The sequence below is a fragment of the Triturus cristatus genome, chromosome 1_1 (assembly GCF_964204655.1).
Source record: "Triturus cristatus chromosome 1_1, aTriCri1.1, whole genome shotgun sequence".
Taxonomy (NCBI): domain Eukaryota; kingdom Metazoa; phylum Chordata; class Amphibia; order Caudata; family Salamandridae; genus Triturus; species Triturus cristatus.
In genome coordinates this window covers 269551752-269572429 of record NC_140579.1, presented here as the reverse complement: position 1 = coordinate 269572429, position 20678 = coordinate 269551752, and the positions used below count along the sequence as shown (strand labels likewise).

At 48.8% G+C, this 20678-nt stretch overlaps 1 long non-coding RNA gene across 1 annotated transcript in view; it reads left to right on the top strand.

The window, feature by feature from the left end:
* Positions 1–20319, top strand: part of LOC146870111 (uncharacterized) — a 43875-nt gene extending 23556 nt beyond the window's left edge. Inside the window, exon 3 of the long non-coding RNA XR_014958988.1 lies at positions 20255–20319. This is a non-coding gene — a long non-coding RNA (uncharacterized LOC146870111). The remainder of the gene's footprint in view (positions 1–20254) is intronic.
* Positions 20320–20678: the final 359 nt, after the last annotated feature.

Here is a 20678-nt window from a genome sequence, read left to right as displayed (position 1 = left end):
GTCTCTTTTTTAAAAATTTCAAGCTAAGAAGTGCAGCCATAGAATCAACCACAAATGGGGTCAGCACTCCAGCTGAAAAACATAGAGCTCCAGCTAGGAGTCCTTCAGAAAACATGGAAATCTTTCTTGGAGTCATGGATGTAATGACCCAGTAAACTTACTTTTTTAACGTTGCAGTGGGGCTGCTGCACTTACTGCAGCCTCCCACAACATAAAACCCACCAGGTTCCATGAAATATATTTAAAAAGCCCTCACAAGGCATTATGTAATTCTCCTTGCAAGAAATGATAAACGAGTGACACCTGCTGCACCTTTATAATCCATGTATTTACATTTATTTGTGGGTGTACGGTGCCCACATGGGATATCCAGATCAGTATTTTTTGTCAGGGGTTGTGGGTGGAGCCCCAGGGCCTCCACAGCACCTGCAGCTCATTGCAAGCTTCCCTATGGGCCACGCAACAGCCGGCAATTCTTTTCTTTAAAAAAACTAATTTATACTTGTTGAGGAGCACAGGGGAGCCACAAGCCTCTGCAGGCCCGCTAGCTCCCTGCTACTGCAGGAATTGGCTTTTTTCTTTTTTTTTAAGTGGGGTGCCTCAAGGTTCCCACCCAGGGCACCCTACAACATGTCCCATGTTGAAGGCTGCAAGGGAAGTCCTAAGGCCCCTGCAGCCCCACCAGCTCCTCAGCTCCTCTGGCAGCACCCATCCCAGGTGCAGTGGGAGCCAGCATTGCCGCCATTGCACAGGAGTAGCTTTTCTTTGGCTCCGGGCAGGAACAATTCTGTTTTACCCTGCTCGAGAACACAGGCATGGAAAATGTTATGTGTTCCCCTTAGGTGGAAGTTGCTTTCTGCTCCTGCTGGATGGGAGCACATTAAACTTCCCTGCCTGTGCTTTCAGGCATGGAAAAGATGGCGTCCCAGGGGTTGGGGCCCCAAAGACACGGTCCCTGAGCCAGTCACCAGGATGGGGTCCGCAGGACCATATTATGGCACCTGGGGGGGGACCCCACCCCATTTTGAAAATTGCAGCCCCCTGGGATGTGGCCCCCAGGAACATATTGAGGCTCAAGGAGGGGTGCCGAACTTCCCCCTCCCTATTTATAAATCAACAGGCCCAAGGGATTGGCCCCTGGAAACCATGTTGAGACAGCTCTATTCTGACTATGCATTATGTAGTAAATTACTTCTCTACTATTCTCCATTGTACTGCTCTATTAGAATGCACCATGACTAACCCTGGGCGTAGTTTGCGTAGTAGCGCTACGCGTAGCTACGCGAAGTGCACTTCGCGAGATACGCGTAGCACTACGTGAACTGCGTAGTGCGCTGTTCGCGATGATTGCACAGTGCCGGATGCGTGTCCGCACTGTGCAATCATTGGAAACGGCATCTTGCACAGTCTGAGCTGTCGTTTTCTGCCGCTTGAGTAGATTTTTACTCGAGCGGCAGCTTTCTCAACACGGACTGGTAGTTTCTCATCGCGAGCGGTCGCGAGCATACGTGACCACTCGCAATGAGAAATCTGACCTCCCTGTGTTGAGAATATCGCCGGGAGTTTTATTTTCCACGCTCGCGATCGGCAACTTGATGTTGCTGATCGCGAACAAGGAAAAAGTCTCTCCGGGATGTCATTTTGCTCGCTCGCGGTCGCCAACTTGACGTTGAGGACCGCGAGCGAGCAAAAAATGCCAACTACGCTACGCAATTTTGCACTGTGCTATGTGCAATTTGCGTAGTGCGAAGTAGCACAAACTACGCAAACTTTGCGAGCGTAGCGTAGTTGTCCTCCCAGGGTTAACCATGTCATCATAGAATGCCTGAGTGCTTCTCTGTGTTTAGAGTGTCAGTTAGTAAACTCAGGCTGAGGTGCTAGGAGCTTGCTCCTAGTGGGGCTGTACTTGTATCATCTATCTTCTCCTACTCTCCTATCCTGGAACCAAGTTACAATAAAGGATTATTCTATCTATACAGCTGGACTGTGCATCTTCCTTTACCACATTTTGGCGACGATCTTGAACCTACACGAGGAGTAAGGAGTAAGGACAACTGAGGAACTAAAGGACAAGGAACTAAAGACTTTAAGGACTTTCAAAACGTCAATTGAAACTCAAAGGTAACGCCCTGGCCAGCCCCACCAGTGTCCTGTACCATCTGGACAGCCTGAAGCCTGGGCGTTTGACACCTCATCAACAGTGAGTCTGCTGTCACCCATCTGTCTACTGTTAGACTCCTACTATCAATGGTCTCCCCAACAAGTGGCTTGCCCATCCTTCTGTGTTCCCTATTTTGTGTGGGCCTCTGTCCCATTGGGCCGGTCACCCCCTCGCACCGTGCACACTCCTCAGGACTGAGCCCAGGCTGCCCCTCGTTGCCACCAGCGCCGCCGCTGCCAGCAGCTGTGTTCCTGTGCACCGCTGATTGGTGCTCTGACCCCGCCTGCGCCGCGTTTGTATTTCGAATCCGATTGTCTGTGTAATTCTGCTCCTTGTTTTCTCCTGTGCCCGTGTAGTTTATTTTTTGTTCCTCTGTGTTTTTGTTCCCCTCCTGTCTCTCCCGGCCCCTGCCGCGCTTCCCGCCACCTCCCCGCTCCCCGCCGCTGCCCCCTGCGGCCCCGCCCCCTTCCCTATACAGCCCTTCCCATTCGCCGCCCCGCTCCCGCCTCCCAGCTGCTCCTCCCTCCCACTGGACCATTTAGGGTGTAGTGTACACGGTGGAGAGCAGTGACCTCTGTCCCATTGGGCCGGTCACCCCCTCGCCCCGTGCACACTCCTCAGGAGTGAGCCCAGGCTGCCCCTCGTTGCCACCAGCGCCGCCGCTGCCAGCAGCTGTGTTCCTGTGCACCGCTGATTGGTGCTCTGACCCCGCCTGCGCCGCGTTTGTATTTCGAATCCGATTGTCTGTGTAATTCTGCTCCTTGTTTTCTCCTGTGCCCCGTGTAGTTTATTTTTTGTTCCTCTGTGTTTTTGTTCCCCTCCTGTCTCTCCCGGCCCCTGCCGCGCTTCCCGCCACCTCCCCGCCGCTGCCCCCTGCGGCCCCGCCCCCTTCCCTATACAGCCATTCCCATTCGCCGCCCCGCTCCCGCCTCCCAGCTGCTCCTCCCTCGCTCCGCCCCCCCACTCTCCACTTATGGCAGAGTGGCAAACGCGCAGCGTTGACGCGCAGCGGGCGCGCCAAAGGTAAGCCCGTCTGCGCCTGGACCGCGCCCAGTGCCAGGACCCCTGGCCCCCGCAGTGCCCACCCCACCCGCCAGACGTACGACGCCGCCACCCTCAATGCACTCAACACCGGCCGATCCCCTGGATGCTACCGAGCCACCCCGAGACGCACCCACGGACCCTTCAGCTGCCACGCCTGCAAGTTCACCTGCACCCGGACCAGCACTGCACCAGCACCCACCAAGCCAAACACCAGCAGCAACCACCTGAAGTGCATCCTGCTCAACACCCGCTCCGTCCACAGACACGCCGTTCAACTCTGGAGCCTCCTCGACACCACAGCCCCTGACGTCGCCTTCCTCACGGAAACCTGGATGAACGACTCCTCAGCACCCGACATCGCCATCGCCATCCCGGACGGATACAAGATCACCCGAAGGGACCGCGTCAACCAGATGGGAGGAGGCATCGCCATCATCTACAGGGACACCATCCGCATCACGACCAACACCGACGACACCCTGACATCCGCCGAACACCTGCACTTCCAGATCCACACCGACCCCAAGACCACCCTCAGAGGCACCCTCATCTACCGACCCCGAGACCACGCACACAATTCAGCGACGACATCGCCGACTTCATCAGCCCACACGCCCTCCCCTCCGCTGACTACATCCTCCTCGGAGACATCAACTTCCACCTGGAGAACAACAACGACCGCAACACTACCACCCTGCTTGACAACCTCGCCAACCTCGGACTGAAGCTGCTGGTGACCACCCCCACCCACCTCGCCGGACACACACTCGACGCTGTCTTCTCATCCAGCAAGGACATCGTCTTCAGCCACACCACCGGACTCCACTGGACGGACCACAGCTGCGTCCACTTCACCTTCAGAAGAACCACGATCCACCACCACCAGCAACAGGTTGCTCGTAGAAGCTGGAACAAGATCACAGCAGACCAGCTCGCTGCTTCCCTGAGCTAGCACCCTCCCGCCAGCTCAGCGAACCCCAGCCAGGCAGCCGACAACCTCACGAAGTGGATCAGCGACTGCGTGGACGAACTCGCCCCACTGAGGACCCCGCCTAGCAGACCCAGCAGCAAGAAGGCCCCATGGTTCACCGACGAACTCAAGAGCTCCAAGAAGAACTGCCGAGCCCTCGAGAAAGCCTGGAGAAGGGAGCCAACACCGGACAACATGACTGCCCTCAAGCTCGCCACCCGAAAGCACCATCAACTGATCCACGCCACCAAGAAAACTGCATTCAAGGACCGGCTGGACAACAACGCACACAACTGCAAGGAACTCTTCAACATCGTGAAGGAGCTCTCCAACCTCAACGCCGGAACCAACGACATCACCCCATCGCAAGACCTCTGCAACTCCCTCGCCTCCTACTTCCACAACAAGATCGCAGACATACACAACAGCTTCAGCACACAACCAACGCCCCCCACGACCGCACCAACGCCCCCCACCACCACCCTCAACGCCTGGACCCCGATCAACACAGAAGACACCACCCGCACGATGAACACCATCCACTCCGGATCTCCGACCGACCTCTGCCCTCACCACATCTTCAACAAAGCCGACGCTGTCATCGCTCCCCACCTGCGGGACATCATCAACACCTCCTTCGACACCGCCACCTTCCCTGAGAGCTGGAAGCACGCCGAACTCAGCGCTCTACTGAAGAAGCCAACAGCGGACCCCACCGAACTCAAGAACTACCGCCCCGTCTCGCTCCTCCCGTTTCCAGCCAAAGTCATCGAGAAGACCGTCAACAAGCAGCTGGCCGCCTTCTTCGAGACGAATGGTTCCCTCGACCCCTCACAGTCTGGCTTCCGAGCCAACCACAGCACCGAGACCGCCCTCATCGCTGCCACCGATGACATCCGAGCCCTGCTGGACAACGGAGAAACAGCGGCCCTCATCCTCCTAGACCTCTCCACAGCATTCGACACTGTCTGCCACCGCACCCTAGTGCAGCGCCTCAGCAACGTCAGAATCCAGGAGAAGGCACTGGAATGGATCATCTCCTTCCTCAGCGGAAGGACACAGAGAGTCCGCCTACCACCGTACAAGTCAGAGGCCACCGAAGTCATCTGCGGCGTCCCTCAAGGATCCTCGCTCAGCCCCACCCTCTTCAACGTCTTCATGAGCCCCCTCGCGGCCATCGCACGCAAACACAACCTCTACATCATCTCCTACGCCGACGACACCCAGCTGATCCTCTCCCTGACCAACGACCCCGCCGCCGCCAGAACCAACCTCCACGAAGGGATGAAAGACGTAGCCGAGTGGATGACGACCAGCCGCCTGAAACTAAACTCAGACAAGACGGAAGTCCTCATCCTGGGCTCCTCGCCCTCCGCCTGGGACGACTCCTGGTGGCCCCCCGCCCTAGGCACCGCACCCAAACCGACAGACCACGCACGCAACCTGGGCTTCATCCTGGACTCCTCCCTCTCCATGACCAGACAAGTCAACGCCGTCTCCTCATCATGCTTCAACATCCTACGCATGCTACGCAAGATCTTCCGGTGGATCCCCACCGAGACCAGGAAGACGGTCACCCAGGCCCTCGTCACCAGCCGACTGGACTACGGCAACGCCCTCTACGCCGGAACCACCGCCAAGCTCCAGAAGAGACTCCAGCGGATCCAGAACGCCTCAGCCAGACTCATCCTCGACATCCCCCGACGCAGCCACATTTCCGGACATCTGAGAGACCTGCACTGGCTCCACGTCAACAAGAGAATCACCTTCCGTCTCCTGACCCACGCACACAAAGCCCTACACGACCAAGGCCCGAGCTACCTCAACAACCGCCTCAACTTCTACGCTCCCAAACGCCACCTCCGATCGACCAGTCACGCCCTCGCCGCCGTCCCCCGCATCCGAAGAGCGACAACAGGAGGAAGGTCCTTCACCTACCTGGCCGCCAAGACCTGGAACTCCCTCCCGACCGACCTGCGCCTGACCCAAGACCACCTGTCCTTCAGGAAGAAGCTCAAGACCTGGCTGTTTGAGCAGTAGCGGCACCCCCCCCCCCCCCCAAGCGCCTTGAGACCCTCCGGGTGAGTAGTGCGCTCTATAAATGCCTTGATTGATTGATTGATTGATTGGGCCCTCGATCTACGTGGGAAGCGTCGTGCTGTGGCAGCAGCAGTGTTGGTGTATTTTTCCTTCCACCACATGAAAGGTGTGTAGCACACAAGTCGAGTGTCGTGGTCCTGTGTGTCACCTGGCTTGGACCGTGTCAACTTCAACTTTGGTTAATTTGATAAAATTAATGACAGACATTGTGAGAGGCGGCACCTCTGGCCAACCGATGCACAGGTTAGGAAGGGCGGTGATTGTGGCCGCGTGTTTTACGGTGAGTGGAGGCATTTTACTTTCCAGGTTTGGATGCTCATGCAGTTATCTGAACATGGCAGTTTAACCGTGCCATTTAGACTGCACACGAGCCCCCCACAGCGCGCATACTCTCCACGTGCGCAGCCCTACCTGTCTCGTGTTGCCTCCAGCCATCTTCTGTGACGTCTGCCCTTCCTGTCCGGTGAACGCTTTGCCACACGCTGTTATCGTTAACCTCCTGGCGCGGTGTCACGAAGCGTGCCACCATCTTGTGCTTGGCTCTGCGCTTCTCAGAGCTGTGTCCCTGAGCTTGTTAATTGTGACAATTGGGGCAAGATCTTTGCTGCGACATATTCGAAGTGCTACGGCACTCCGTCTATGGCTGTACTACCCTCCGTCATCAAGAAAGTTCAAGAAAGTCATGGTGCGGAGGCAGCTATTGAGTTGGGAATGAGGCTGGTCGACAGTTTCGATGTGGTTTGTTCCATGGTAATGGGCAACCTCAAAGGAGATGCCATGCAGTTCCAAGTTGGCAATATGCTGGAGCTTCTGGCTGATGAAGACAAGCCTCGGCAATTCGCAAAAATTATTGCGAAAGCCTACAGGATGGTTGGACGTAGTGCCTTAGGTGTAAAACCCACCATCAAAATTCCAGATGTAGTGCAACAAACTAAGGTGAGTTCGTCTACAAAAGACGAAAAGCCCAACTTTCCTAAACAAAGTTGGCGAGCCAAAAAACAAGAGAAGCAGCAACAGAAACAGGTTTCTCGTCCTGCCTCACCAGTTCAGTCGTATAGTGAACGCACTTATGATTCGCGCGATCGTTCTCGTATTAAGTCACCTGATAGGTTTCAGGTTTCTGAACAACGCTCTCCTCGTTCTTCACAGGAAACATCGACTTCGCACTCTGGTGGTGGAGATCGTGGAAGAGGACGGGGCAGTCAAGGTCGAGACCAGCCCCGCCAGACTGACGGTAAAGGCAAGCAAGAAGACGCTGCCAGACCGCGTCCACCGTTTCAGAAAAAGAAAGTTGCTGCTATCTCAGCGAGATATGCCTCAGATGGTCAGGACACAGCTTCGGAACCTGACATGGGCACTAACGCTGCTAGACAGCGCGGCGGAGGTTACAGTAGTGCGGGAAGCATTGCGTCCATTTCTGGAGGCGACAGCAACTGACATCTATGTGACAGTTGAAACTGCTGATACTCGCGTAGCCCCCCCAGAAAGATTATTTGAGATAGTCCTTAATATTGAGGGTGACATACAACGCAAAATTAAGGTTTTTTTTTGGGATAATCTTACCACCACATATGATATTCTTTTGGCGGAGAAAGATTGGCCTCCGGCTTTCATTTTGGACGCCCCTAGGGGCGAGGAAGTTATACTTCCTTCCTTTGGGCACGCACTGCCCACGGAGGAGTCTACTAGGTTGGCCGCGGAGTGGGCACAGGTGCTTGCACCTGCGTTATATCATAATCAGGTTGGCTGGGATAAATGTTCTCCCAATCACGAGATTCCATTGCAATCCGATCCCCAGCCTCAACCCCAATATCCCATGCGTCGCGAGGCTAGACCTCACGTCGCGTCAATCCTTGAACAATTGGAATATCAAGGAGTAATTGAGACATGTGTGTCACCCATGAATAATCCTTTATTCACTGTAACGAAGCCTGACGGATCGTACCGCCTAGTTTTGGATTACCGGCATTTAAACTCACATTGCCGGACGTGTGGGGTACAAAATACTCATAGTTCGGCTCTCGTAGATAGTCTTGTGAGAAAACGTTTCAAAACTACGCTCGACTTATCCAATGGCTTTTATTGCCATAATCTGGCCCCTCTTAGTTATGAGTGGACAGCATTCACCTCGGGTGGCAAACAAAAATTGTTCAAGAGTCTCCCGATGGGCTATAAAAACAGCCCTGGAGTTTTTGCCGCTCGCGTGGTCTCTCTCTTAGAGATGGTAGACCCGGAAGCATACTCGTATGTCGACGACATCTATCTGACAGACGACGAGTTGCTTCCACACCTTGCTCGTGTGGATAACATAGTGACTATGTTTGCTGACTTCGGTTACAAGTTTAACTTTAAGAAGTCGCACATTGCTGAGTTCACAGGGTTGTTCTTGGGGTACGAACTCAATAATGAAGGTCGAGGCTTGGCACCGCAGTTCCTTGAGAAATGCGCAAACCTTCGTATCCCTACGACATTGAAAAAACTACAATCCTTGCTGGGTTTTCTGAATTTCGGTCGATCCTACATTCCTGATTATGCCCAGCGTATCAAGACACTTTATGCCTTGATACAACCAACTTATACCAGATCTTGCTGGCTGCCAGAGCACACGTTGGCATTATATACTTTGCAAACAGATCTTCTTACAGCTAAATATCTAAAAACTCGTGACAACCATACCAACCTGGTCATTAGAATTGTTCCAGGGGCGGAAGGTTTCACGTACTTAACGTTCAATGAGGGTGACACAGTCCCCATTGCTTACAAATCTCATCTGTACACTTCGGCTGAGCAACGATTTTCCACTGTTGAAAAAGTCTTGACAGCAGTTCAGATGGCAATCCTGAAAGAACGTGCGCTATCACAAGGAAAACGCATGCTGGTGGTAACACCATTTCCTGCTCTTGAAGCAGTCACTAAAGCTAGTGTACCAAATTCTAAGGCTTTGCATCCAAGGTGGATACAATGGGCAACCTCCTTAGCTTCGCCCGACGTCGAATACATCTTTGACGCGGCGTTGCAGACTCAGGAGAGTTTGGAGTATGAATTCGTTCATCCAGCTCCACAGTCATTGCGCCCTATTGAGGAATACCATTGTGTCATATACACAGACGGGTCGGCGCAACCCGCAACTGGATCATGGCACGCTTATTCAGCGGCTTGCGCAATTGTAGTCAGTACTTTCGTGAATGGAGAGTTCAAATCTGATGCAGTGCATACGCAGTCATTGGGTGATTGTACCGCGCAACTGGCGGAGCTTCGTGCTCTGGTGCTTGCACTGGAGTTTGCTGATCACAGAGCCACTACTCTTATAGTGAGTGACTCATACTATTGTGTTCAATCTTACAACGACAATATACTTTTTTGGATCACGAATGGTTTTCGTGACTCCAAAGGTTGCTCAGTAAAGCATAAAACAATTTGGGCTCGAGTGTCAGAACTCAAAGGGAGTTTGCCACTTGTGGATGTAATTCACACTCTTGGTCACCAACGAGTTGGTGTCCATGCTGTCGGTAACAGTTTGGCTGACGAGGCAGCTAAAACAGCAGTGGCGACATATTTAGTAGCAGCAGTTACAAGATCAAAATCTAAGATAGATGCAGACATCTTAGCAGCTATTGCGGCATCAGAGACAGGGACAAACTTCCCTAGAGGTTTCCCTTCTCGATACCATTATCACTTAAGTCCTGATAACGTCCCATTAGTGAGGATTAACGACGTTGGTGATAGATTGATTCCCAACGCGGACTGCAGACCAAATCTGATAACAGCTGCCCACGAAGGTGTTGCGTCTGCGCATGCTGGAGTGTCAGCAACTGTCTCTCTTTTGCAGCAACGTTACTGGTGGTACGGTTTGTATAAACAAGCGCGGGCTTATGTACTTGATTGTGACATTTGCTGGCAGATCAAACCTTCTTCTGTTGCGCGTCCACCTCCGATGCAGCTGCATATATCTAATCAACCACTAGCGTGTGTTTATTTAGATCACTGCGGTCCTTTTACCTCTGATACTGCGTACAAGTACATCTTGGTTGCAGTAGACTCGTGCACACGTTTTCTGTGGGTGTGGCCACAAAGGAGTGCTGATGCCAGGACTGTCATCAAAGCATTGCGTGTCTTTATAGGGAGTTTTGCGTGTGGTACCCTTCACTCTGATCAGGGCCCGGCGTTCGCCTCTAAGGCTTACAAAGAGGCAATGAGAAGTTTGGGGGTCCAAGTCAAATTTTCGTCTCCATACCGGCCTGAGGGCAATAGTGTTGTGGAACGGATGAACCATGACCTAAAGCAATCATTGACAGCCAAGGTGTTAGGTACAGGCCGGAACTGGCTTGCCCACTTGTATGACGTCCAACGTGCACTAAATAATCTCCCTAGAAGGTCTCTGGGTGGGAGGACCCCGTACATGATGCTCTTTGGAGTGAGAATGTTTGTTCCGGACCTTGATGGTCTAGACATGGCGGCGGCTGCCGCGCCTTTTGACCTCGATGACCACTGTGCTGTATTACAGAATCTACAAGAAGCAAGAGACACTCTAGCAAAGGAACACGTGCCCTCTACATCTGAAGAAGCGCTCCTGATTCCAGTGGTCGGCTGGCTGCCTCGAGTTGGTGATCTGGTCCGTGAGAAGGTGGAGAACAAGAAGGAGTTTGGCCCCTCTTATCATGCACCAGTCCCAGTGCTTGGTGTATTGGGTACACGTACATTTGTTTTACCACCACTTCCTGGTCGCAAAGAGAAAAGGTACATTTCAATTGAAAATGTCAAGCTACACAGGGTGGCCGATTCTCCATAGTATGACACCTTCGGTTTCCTGCCCTTCGATGCTGAGAAACTCCGTTGTGATGCCACCCTCTATCATCGTGCCTGAGGTTTCCATTGAAATGATCACAGTTAATGATCCGCCACCTACTGCTGGTGGTTTGCCCGCTGATCCTGAGTATGCTTATCCTACAGAAGTCGCTTTGCCCCTTTTAAATACAACAACACTTACCCATTCACATTCTTCCTTTGAAACTGAATCATTGACTTCCACTGTCCCTTCCAAAATCTCTATATTTTTTGCCTGGTTCAAGAGACATTTTTTGGTTGCACCTTGGACTTACATCTGGTTGGTGCTGATTTGTATTTTTTTATTCATGACAATTGGCTTTGTGGTAGTGTTTTTTAGACTTATCAATGGACACTACCTGAATGAGCGTTCTACAATTCAATTAATTGATGGAACTTTGGCCTCCCATTCCTCGTCACACATCATGAAAAGAGACCCGACATTTGTGAACATCACCGCCTGGCCTGTACGTGATGGGATTGCATGGGATGCAGTGAACTTTCAAATTCATGGTCCCACCGAAGTTATTAATGTGCCAACTGTTTTTCGTGTTTCTATGGGTGATGTAGTTAAACAAAACATCCGCTCAGATGATTGGGATGTACAAGCAATAGAAGCACTGTTTTCTGATTTAAAATATTATGCTGCATTTGATGCTGAAGATCTGTATTTAAATACTGCAAACTATGAGGAGCAGTTTTGTTTTCAACATTATGGCACACATTTCCTATACAGAGCAAATACTTTCAGAAATTTTGTTAATTTCACACAATGGGAACATTGTCCTGTCCCTGTGCCTGGCAGCTCTGCCACTTTATTGAAAAAATTCACATACTTTTCGGATTTTAGTGTGTCAACACCTGAGTCTTTTTATTTTAAGGTAGCGGTAGAACCCTCTTCTAAAGTCAGACTGACACACACAAAATTGTTGTATTCCAAAGCCTTTATGGAGGAATTGGCAATTGGAGGTTATGAAGTTTGGAAATCTACTATTGATCTTAAATCGGTTTGGGGAACTAAACCGTGGCAGGTACAAGGAACAGAAGCTTTGCATCGTGCCTGTCTTATCCCTAACCATATTTTATTTTTTAAATTCATCTATTTTTCAGACCACCTGTTTTGGATTGGCTATATCTAAAAAATTAATTTCCCCCTCGATCCCTGATCTGGGTGCTTATCCTGGTTGGGAAAATCACTCAGATCTGTCCCTTACTAGGTTGCAGTCGCTTGTTTCCAATGGCACCTTCAATATTTCAACATTGAATCCTGAGGGTTGGTTGGTATGGCAAACAAGCTCAGATTCCTGTCAACGTCGATTTCTGGATTTGACTCTGGGGTATACACAACTTAGGGTTGACCCTCGTTTCACATCTTCACACACGGTGACTACCTACTCTGTAGGTAAGTTATGTCAGTCATGGCTGCAACATTCCACGTTAACTTCAGTTAAACTTCATTTGTCACGTTTAAATGAAAAAATAGATTTGAATGATTTCATTAAGGGTCCTGTTAATGGTAGATCTAAACGATGGGCTTATGCTCTTTACAATGAAGTTTGGAAATTGTCGCAAATTGAGGCTGCTTCTAGACTACGTGCTATTGACCAGGCCAATATGGAAAAAGTATTGGCTGTAATAGATAATAGTATTAATACGTTGTCTTCTAGAATTTATACATTAGATAATATTGTTTCTTCTGTCGTAGACATTGTGCAAGATGATGTATCTGTGTTGTATCATGGTCAAAATCAATTGCGTTCAATTATGCAGTTTGCATGGACATTGCAAACGTTAAAGGCAGGGAAAGTCCCTTGGGATTACATGAATATTTCATCGTTGTTTCTTCCGTTTAATTTGACTGACAAACAGCAGTTCATGTCCATGAAAGATGCTACTTATGTATTGCTGCACATTGAACAATTAGAACCTTTACCTTTTTCTGTAGCTGAGTTAAATTCAGCCGTGTGGTTAGTTCACGGATTGGTAACTTTACCGTTCAGTTTGTTCAAGTTTAGTTCGTGCATGAAACACTATGCTATCGGCAGATACGAACAACTGGGTGATGCGTTTCTGCATGAAGTTTGGTCACTTCCGTTCACTTACAGATGCGTGGGGGATGGCAAGGAAGTTTACTTAAAAGGTGAAGAATGCAGTTCCGCTCCTGATCACTCTGTTGTTTGCAGACATATACAATTACATGGCGCTTGCAATATACACGCTCCTAATTTAGCTTGTGTCCTAAAAGGGATTCCAATGCCAGTTATAACGTCTTCTTTTAAGCTGCTTGCCAACGGTAGTTATTTGCTTTTAAATAGTGAAGCTTGCTGTGGGATGCTAGTGGGTATTCCTTACATAGTGACTGTTTCACAAAAAGTAGTTTGCTGTAATAACGTCCTTTTCCCACCCCCGCAAGGCCGACTCGATATATCCATCTGGCCAGCGATTCCAACCTTGAACGCGGAGTTCAATAGGATGAGCAGAATAAGGGCTCTTTTGTCTAAAAAAGAGGTTGCGTTAACTTCATCCCGTGAAACATTTCTTCTTAATGTTGCAAACACACGCACTGAGGTACAAGCTCTTTTAAATACTGACCTCCCCCTCCATTTTGGAACTTTGATTCAAACTATCTTTAATGCTTCGTCTACGACTGGCCTTGTTAATTTTTTTTAAATTGTGGGCTTCGGCCTCGTGACATCTTTCCAGACTGTTTTTGGTGTGATCCCCGTATTTTTACATTCTATTTTTTCAAGTGTCTTCGGAGGGTTCCCCTTGCTCCTCGCTTTGGTGGCTGGGATCCTCTTGTTGATTTGCGCTCTTCGCTATGGCTGCACACCGGGAGTTGCAAGACAGAATGCTGCGCTTGCTCCAACTTCATAGCCGGATGCTTGATTTCTACGGCACCTTACCACTGGCGGTATTAAGCGTCAAGTATGGATTGTCTTTCCGGTTTCCCTTTTTTACGTGTGTGCAACCTGTTTTTCATTGCCTAGATTGTCCCTTCCTATGGGCTCTGGACTTGTGCCTGTCAAACTTGGCGTCGCCTGACCCGGATTTTGATGAACTAATGTGTCCCTTAGTGGCTCATGAATTCGACTGTTCTGGTGTCGCGTTTATGGCTTTGGGTGCGGCACACGGAGTCCGTGGAAACTGGGATATCGGAGAGGCAGCTATTGATTTCCTTGAAAGGAGTTATATTGAGGAGACTGACAGTTGTCCTATCATGGTGCTGGATGCTCCGATAATTGACGAACATGTATGTTCCTTTCACTTGCTCAACTGGATGGCTGATACTTTTGCGGGACGCTCCAATGATTTCCTCTTGGAAGCAGTCGCAACTTACGGTGCATATACCTTCATGAATTGACTGATTGACATTGTCAATGCAGCTTGCATCCAGAATTGTTGAATTTCTACGAAAATTTTGCTTCCCTTTTACCACATCATTTTTCATTTTCTAAACGAACATTTTTTTTATTCTCGGACTTTACACTTACCTTATATGCCCTTGAGTCCGTTCTGCATCGCTTGAACTCTGCGTTCTTGATAAGTGTATCCCTATTGGTTAGTGCTCCGATCATGGGGGGGTGTGAGATGGATGAAGCCACGCCCTATTTACAACACTAAGTTAGCATAACCGAGATCATAGTTAACAAGCAAGCTTGTCGTTTCTGCTGCGCTGCACACAACACTGTTGTTATGTGTTATTCATTTTAGAAATGCTGACTCGACTTTGCCTTACAGGATAACAAATTGTTGTTTCACATTCTTAACCGTGAAATGTGCCCTTGGTCTGTACATCATGCAAAGAACGCGTCTGGGTCACTAGAAGGTACAGAGTGTTGTATTTAGATTGATCGTACCACTTGTTAGACATATCATGCATACAGCTGCCAATATTTGAAGGACGAGCGTCTTTAATATTGCAGAACAGTTTGGTTTTACATTCATTCGAACAAGAAGAGCTGATGCATGCTGTGAGAGCTGATCCTTTGATGTGATTCTACTAAGCTGATCTATACGGTATGGGGTCCCCCCGGTTAGCCTAAGAGACCTGCTAATAGTCTAATAATAATAATGTATTAGATTATAGTGAAAGGAGTGTGGCCGTATACCACTGTCATTAATAGTATGATTGCTCCTTTCATTCTATATGGTATTATAATAATGCTCATGATTCTGATCTGTATTGTTAGTCTGCTAGTGTTAGCCAAAGTACTGCATCTTAGGACGCGAGGTTTATAAAATAAACTCTTTAAACTTTACCGTGTCTGTATTATTATGTTGTGGACTAATAAATAAGTACGAACAGGTATTTCGGACTCCCACCACTCCTGAGAAATATCTAAGTCGCTTGTTCTGGTTTGTCTATACATTGAGACCACCTAGCTAGATCTAGGTTAACGAATGAGATACTAAGCTAGTCGGATAAGGGGTTCTGGGTTCTGAGGGGAGTTTTCTGGTACACCACAATTCTCTGAGGTCCTGGTCTCCTGCGCATAGCTCTGTGCAAAAGCAGAATTCCTGCAACAGCGATGCCCCCTAAACAGCGGTATCCTGAGGGTGAGCTGGCATGAGAGCGGCTCCCCGTGCTCCCAGAGGGCGCCTGCTATCAGAGGTCTGCGGCGAGGGGTTGCGGTTGGAGTTTCACACGGCGGTGGATGGCGGAGTTATTCTCGTGCCGAACTGTGTGGAGGTGCTGACCCCAGGCGCTGCAACAAGTGAGGTGCGTGTCCGGCTGCACTGGAAGTGTACGGGGCTGTGACGGATCAGCGCTCATGGCTCATGTGGCGGGGTGAGTGAGACGCGCATCATGCTAATTAGCAAATGGACCGGACTAGCTGATGACTGTGGAGCGTTATTATTGTTGTGCTAACCCCGAGAATAGTAGCGGAGCTGATCTCCTTGATGTGGAGTCTGGACATATTGCTTAAAATTGGCTGGGAGCATTGCGGGGCATGTAGGCAGGTGGTACCATGGTCTCCCTCAGTGACTGTTTGTGACATAGCTGCAGCTCCGGTTGCCAAGTGCTGGAGTCAACGCTGGAATGATAATGTGCATAGCTGCTGATTACCTCCTATGGGCTTAAATATTGGCGCTAGTCTGAACCGCCAGCATGACGGGTGCCAGTTGGTGATGGAGTGGGTTGGGGCACAGGTTTGAACAGTGTCATTGCAAAGCCAACCTCTTCACCATGGCGATCTTCATGCGAGGAGAGCCTGACCCTAAGATGGCGCGCGTGACTCAGATTTCAGCTCATCCATTCAGTGATATCGCCGTCGGACACTGCTGCAAGGTAGAGATCGGTTCAACCCTGTTCTGTTATCTCATGCTGGGGGGGATTGCACCAACATTACCAGTTTCTTATCAGATGATCCCTCAAGGTGAGGGTGCCCTCTACAACGCTCATGGACCTCAGCCCTTTAATGTGTAATTTTCCTTCTGCCAAAGCGTCAAGCTAACCTTACTGACAGCCACCCAAACATTTGGTTTAACACTGGGATAAAACAACATCGTGGAGACCGTAGAGACCTAGCTTTTTGGCCGAAGCCCGTGGAGCTACTTGATAGCTATAGAGGAGATGGGCTGTGGACTACCCCTTTGGCCATCACCTACCCAGCCGGTTATTGGGCAGACCTCACTTCGTCTCTCCATTGTACTCTCCCTCCTACCCCTTTACTCCACCTACTTTCCCCTTCTCTTTGCTCTCTTATTGTTTTCTCATCGAGACCTAGCCGCTTGACTGATCCCCGGTGGAGCTACCTGATAGCTATAGAGGAGATGGGCTGTGGACTTCCCCCTCGGCTGTCACCTACCCAGCCGTACTTTGGGCAGACTCTCCTTTGTCTATTCATCCATCCTTTCTCCCTCCTACACCTTTACCCCACCCCCTTACCCTTCTAAGCTCCATTTATTCCGTGTTCCGACGCCCTTGAAATGTTTTCTCGTAACTGATGCAACTTGTAACTGATGTAATTTGTAACTTTGTGGATCCTTATGTAAAGCGCTCTGATACCTTCGGGTCTAGCCAGCACCATATAAAACTCAGATAAATAAACAAATAAAAGATCTGAGACAGGGCAAAGTAAGCAGTTTTTTGGGAGTGAACCAGGCTGTAAATGGAACCAATCAGAAGAACCTGGTCCTGGAGGGCGATCTTAATATAGACAAAGTGACCATGGGGGTTACATCAAACTTGCAGAGTTTTGGCTGGCAGATGTTTGGCTATTAAGATTGCAACAATGCCCTTCCGAAATAGTTTAGTGGAGGGAGCATCCACCAGTTGGGTCTTGCGTGCCTTGTATTTGCGCCCTACCTAGTCCTTGCAGAGTTTCTGGCTCTCCTCTTCGGATATGTGTGTCTCTTACAAAAGTACAACATCAAGGTGTAAGGAATGGGTATATTGAAAGATTTTCTGGACCTTGGTATAGTGGGTGAGGCAGTAGCGGCTCGTGGAGGGAGTTCGGTGGGGCAGTGAGACGGGGTGGGGGAGGGGCAGGGTGGGGAAATGTAAACACCGGAATATGGATGAACGGAGGTAAGTACACATTTAAATAAATAAAACGAATTTCTTTGTGCGCTTCATCGCAAAATGCGATGCAGCGCGCACAAAGGAATTTGTTTTATGTACTTACCTCCGTTCATCCATATTCCGGTGTTTACATTTCCCCACCCTGCCCCTCCCCCGCCCCGCCTCACTGCCCCCACCGAACTCCCTCCACGAGCAGGTACTGGGGTGAGGCCATTAATATTCAGTGAGGTCACTGTCAATAAACATTGTGGGCGCATGGACAACCCATGGAGGGAAAATGTGGTGGAAGAGAGGAGAAGAAGAGGGAATGAGAAGGAGGAAGAGGGTTTTGTGGGGGAAAAGGTGGACACCCTACTTCTATGGGGGAACTAACAGCCTTTAAACGGATCAGAGAGAGAGCCTGAGCTCCGACGTGGGGAGGATGGGGCCACCTGCTGCTGTGTGTGAGAACTGGATGAGTCTCGTGGGGGGGGCGTTTAACATGGATAAGACCTAGAATTTGAGTAACTGACAGAGGCATGTGGCAGCAAATACAAGGCGGACAATGACAAATGATGATGGTCATAGATAGACCGTGTAGGCATAGGCATGAAGTTAGTGTGTTGTGTGAGAGTGAAGGAGTGAAGGAGTGAAGAGAGGAAAGAGACCTGACCTACAAGGGCTCAGTAGTGGGAGGTCTCATCTGGAGGTGCTGCCAGCTTCTTCTGGGGTGAACAGGACTTGCCTGGAGGGTGAGCATCTTTGAGGTGTGAGCGTGACTTCGGGCCCCCTGACTACTGTCTGGTAAGCTATTACAGGCATTTGTGCTCCTCAATGGAGGATCCAGAGGGTCAAATGGTTGGGGCAATGGGTGGGGTTCAGAAGAATCAGCAGGGAGGATCTGGTCCATGTTTTATCACTTATTAAATCTAATAAGGTAACCCAATGTTATCCTTTGGGAGTGGTAGGCCCCACAGTAGTGAAAAACGAATGTGTGAGTTTTTCACTACCATGACATATGAAGCTTAAAATTATATGTTCAATTTTTTAAATACACTGCACCCTGCCCCGAGGTGCTGTTTCAGGCCTGCCCGAGGGGTGGTTTATATGTGATGTGTTATAATGTGATTTTTAGTCCTGACAAGGGTTTATTTTGTCAGGTCAAAATGGCAGTATAGTATTTCGCACACAATGCAATGGTAGACTTGAGACATATTTAAAAAGACTACTTAAGCGGGTGGCACAATAACTGCTGCAGGGACACTAGTAGCTTTTAATTTACTCCCCAGGGTATATGAAGTACCAGTTTATTTGGGACTTATTAGTAAATTAACTGTGCCAATTGGAGTGAGCACAGGCAATTTAGCACTGGTTAGCAGTTGTAGAATGCACAGAGACCTAAAGACAGCACAAATGGAGACAGAAATACAGGAGGGGTATGTATAAAAAGTTTGGAGAGGGTGTCCTTACAGAGAGGTCAAGGTCCAACATGAGTAACATGAGCCAAGGAACATAGATCTTACCCTCCACGAGGGAGTGCTCATATATGAGTGTGTATTTCCATGGATAGACACAGTTCCCAAGAAAGTATTGCCCAACGTGAAAGGAACAGTGAGTCTCTTAATGAAATAGTCCCAAGGGGATAAATGCCAAGAGTCACATTTCTATTTAGGCAGCCCTCACAGTCCAGCATCTTCTCGTCTCTACAGCAGAATACACAAAACAAATTGGATGAGAGGCAATATAGTGGCACAAATAGCTCAAATACAACACAGAACAGATCAAAAAAGAGATGTATTATATCTTCCGTCTTTTATTGTTCTTGTTGTACTTCGTACAAAACAGTCAGCCAACGCGTTTCGCCCAAACACGGGCTTCTTCAGGGCTGAAATGGCATACAATACAAAAACGTTCTTAAAAAACAGACAAAGTAATCAAAGACAGACAATCATTCTAAAATATCAAATGTCCGTAAATGATAAGCTGAGAGAAAAAAGCGAAAGAACCACCATCTTAGCCACGTGGTTAAGGAAACAAAGCACATTCCAAGAAAATGTGTATGTGTAAGAAAAAAGAAAGAGACCCTATATACAAAAGTATCACACCCGTGAAAAGAAAATACTTAAAACATAAGTGACCCCTGTTCCACGCAGTTCCAAAGATAACGTGGATACACCAAGAAAGAGAAAAATGAGACAAATGAATGCCTGTAGCCTGAAATAAGCATGGCTACATCACCAATGCGTTATTTATTGAAGCTTACCAAAATTGTTTGTTCATTGGTGACTCAGTCACCTTAGTATGACAATGTTCGTTCTGAATATGCATGTGCCTGGTTTTCGATCAGTTTCAAACATGTTAGAAGTTTTTCTAGACTAGCGTCGCCGTTTGTGAAGCCCGACCTCAGTTGCGGGCAGTTTTTGTTCCTTTTTTCTTTCCTCTTTTGTTTTATGTTTCACCGTATTTTCCTTGGTATTTAATGCGTTTTTGCGTAACTATGGGTTTAGGATATTCGATTAGAGTGCTTGATATACAATTAGGATGTTTTAATTGGATAACATGAAGGGCGGAATGCATTATCTGCAGTTGCTAATTGTTTCATGATTTATGAGAGTGCGACTATTGATCCGATACTTTTGTCTTACAGAATTAAGACCTCAGACAAAGATCGTTTACTCTTGGGTCTCTGAGGTCGTTGTGTCTCATTGTCGCTACATATTGGGTATGTTTTTCTTGCTTATATTGGCTTTACAATTCGTTACTTTCTTGGCATTTTAGTATTAGTTACTCATTAAGGAAAGGCTTCTCTATCTAATACAGCTTGACGGATTTGACGTTTCTCTGTTTGCTGATCATCAAAGAAATATCCTACACTCTTAATAATTTTGGTAAGCTTCAATAAATAACGCATTGGTGATGTAGCCATGCTTATTTCAGGCTACAGGCATTCATTTGTCTCATTTTTCTCTTTCTTGGTGTATCCACGTTATCTTTGGAACTGCGTTGAACAGGGGTCACTTATGTTTTAAGTATTTTCTTTTCACGGGTGTGATACTTTTGTATATAGGGTC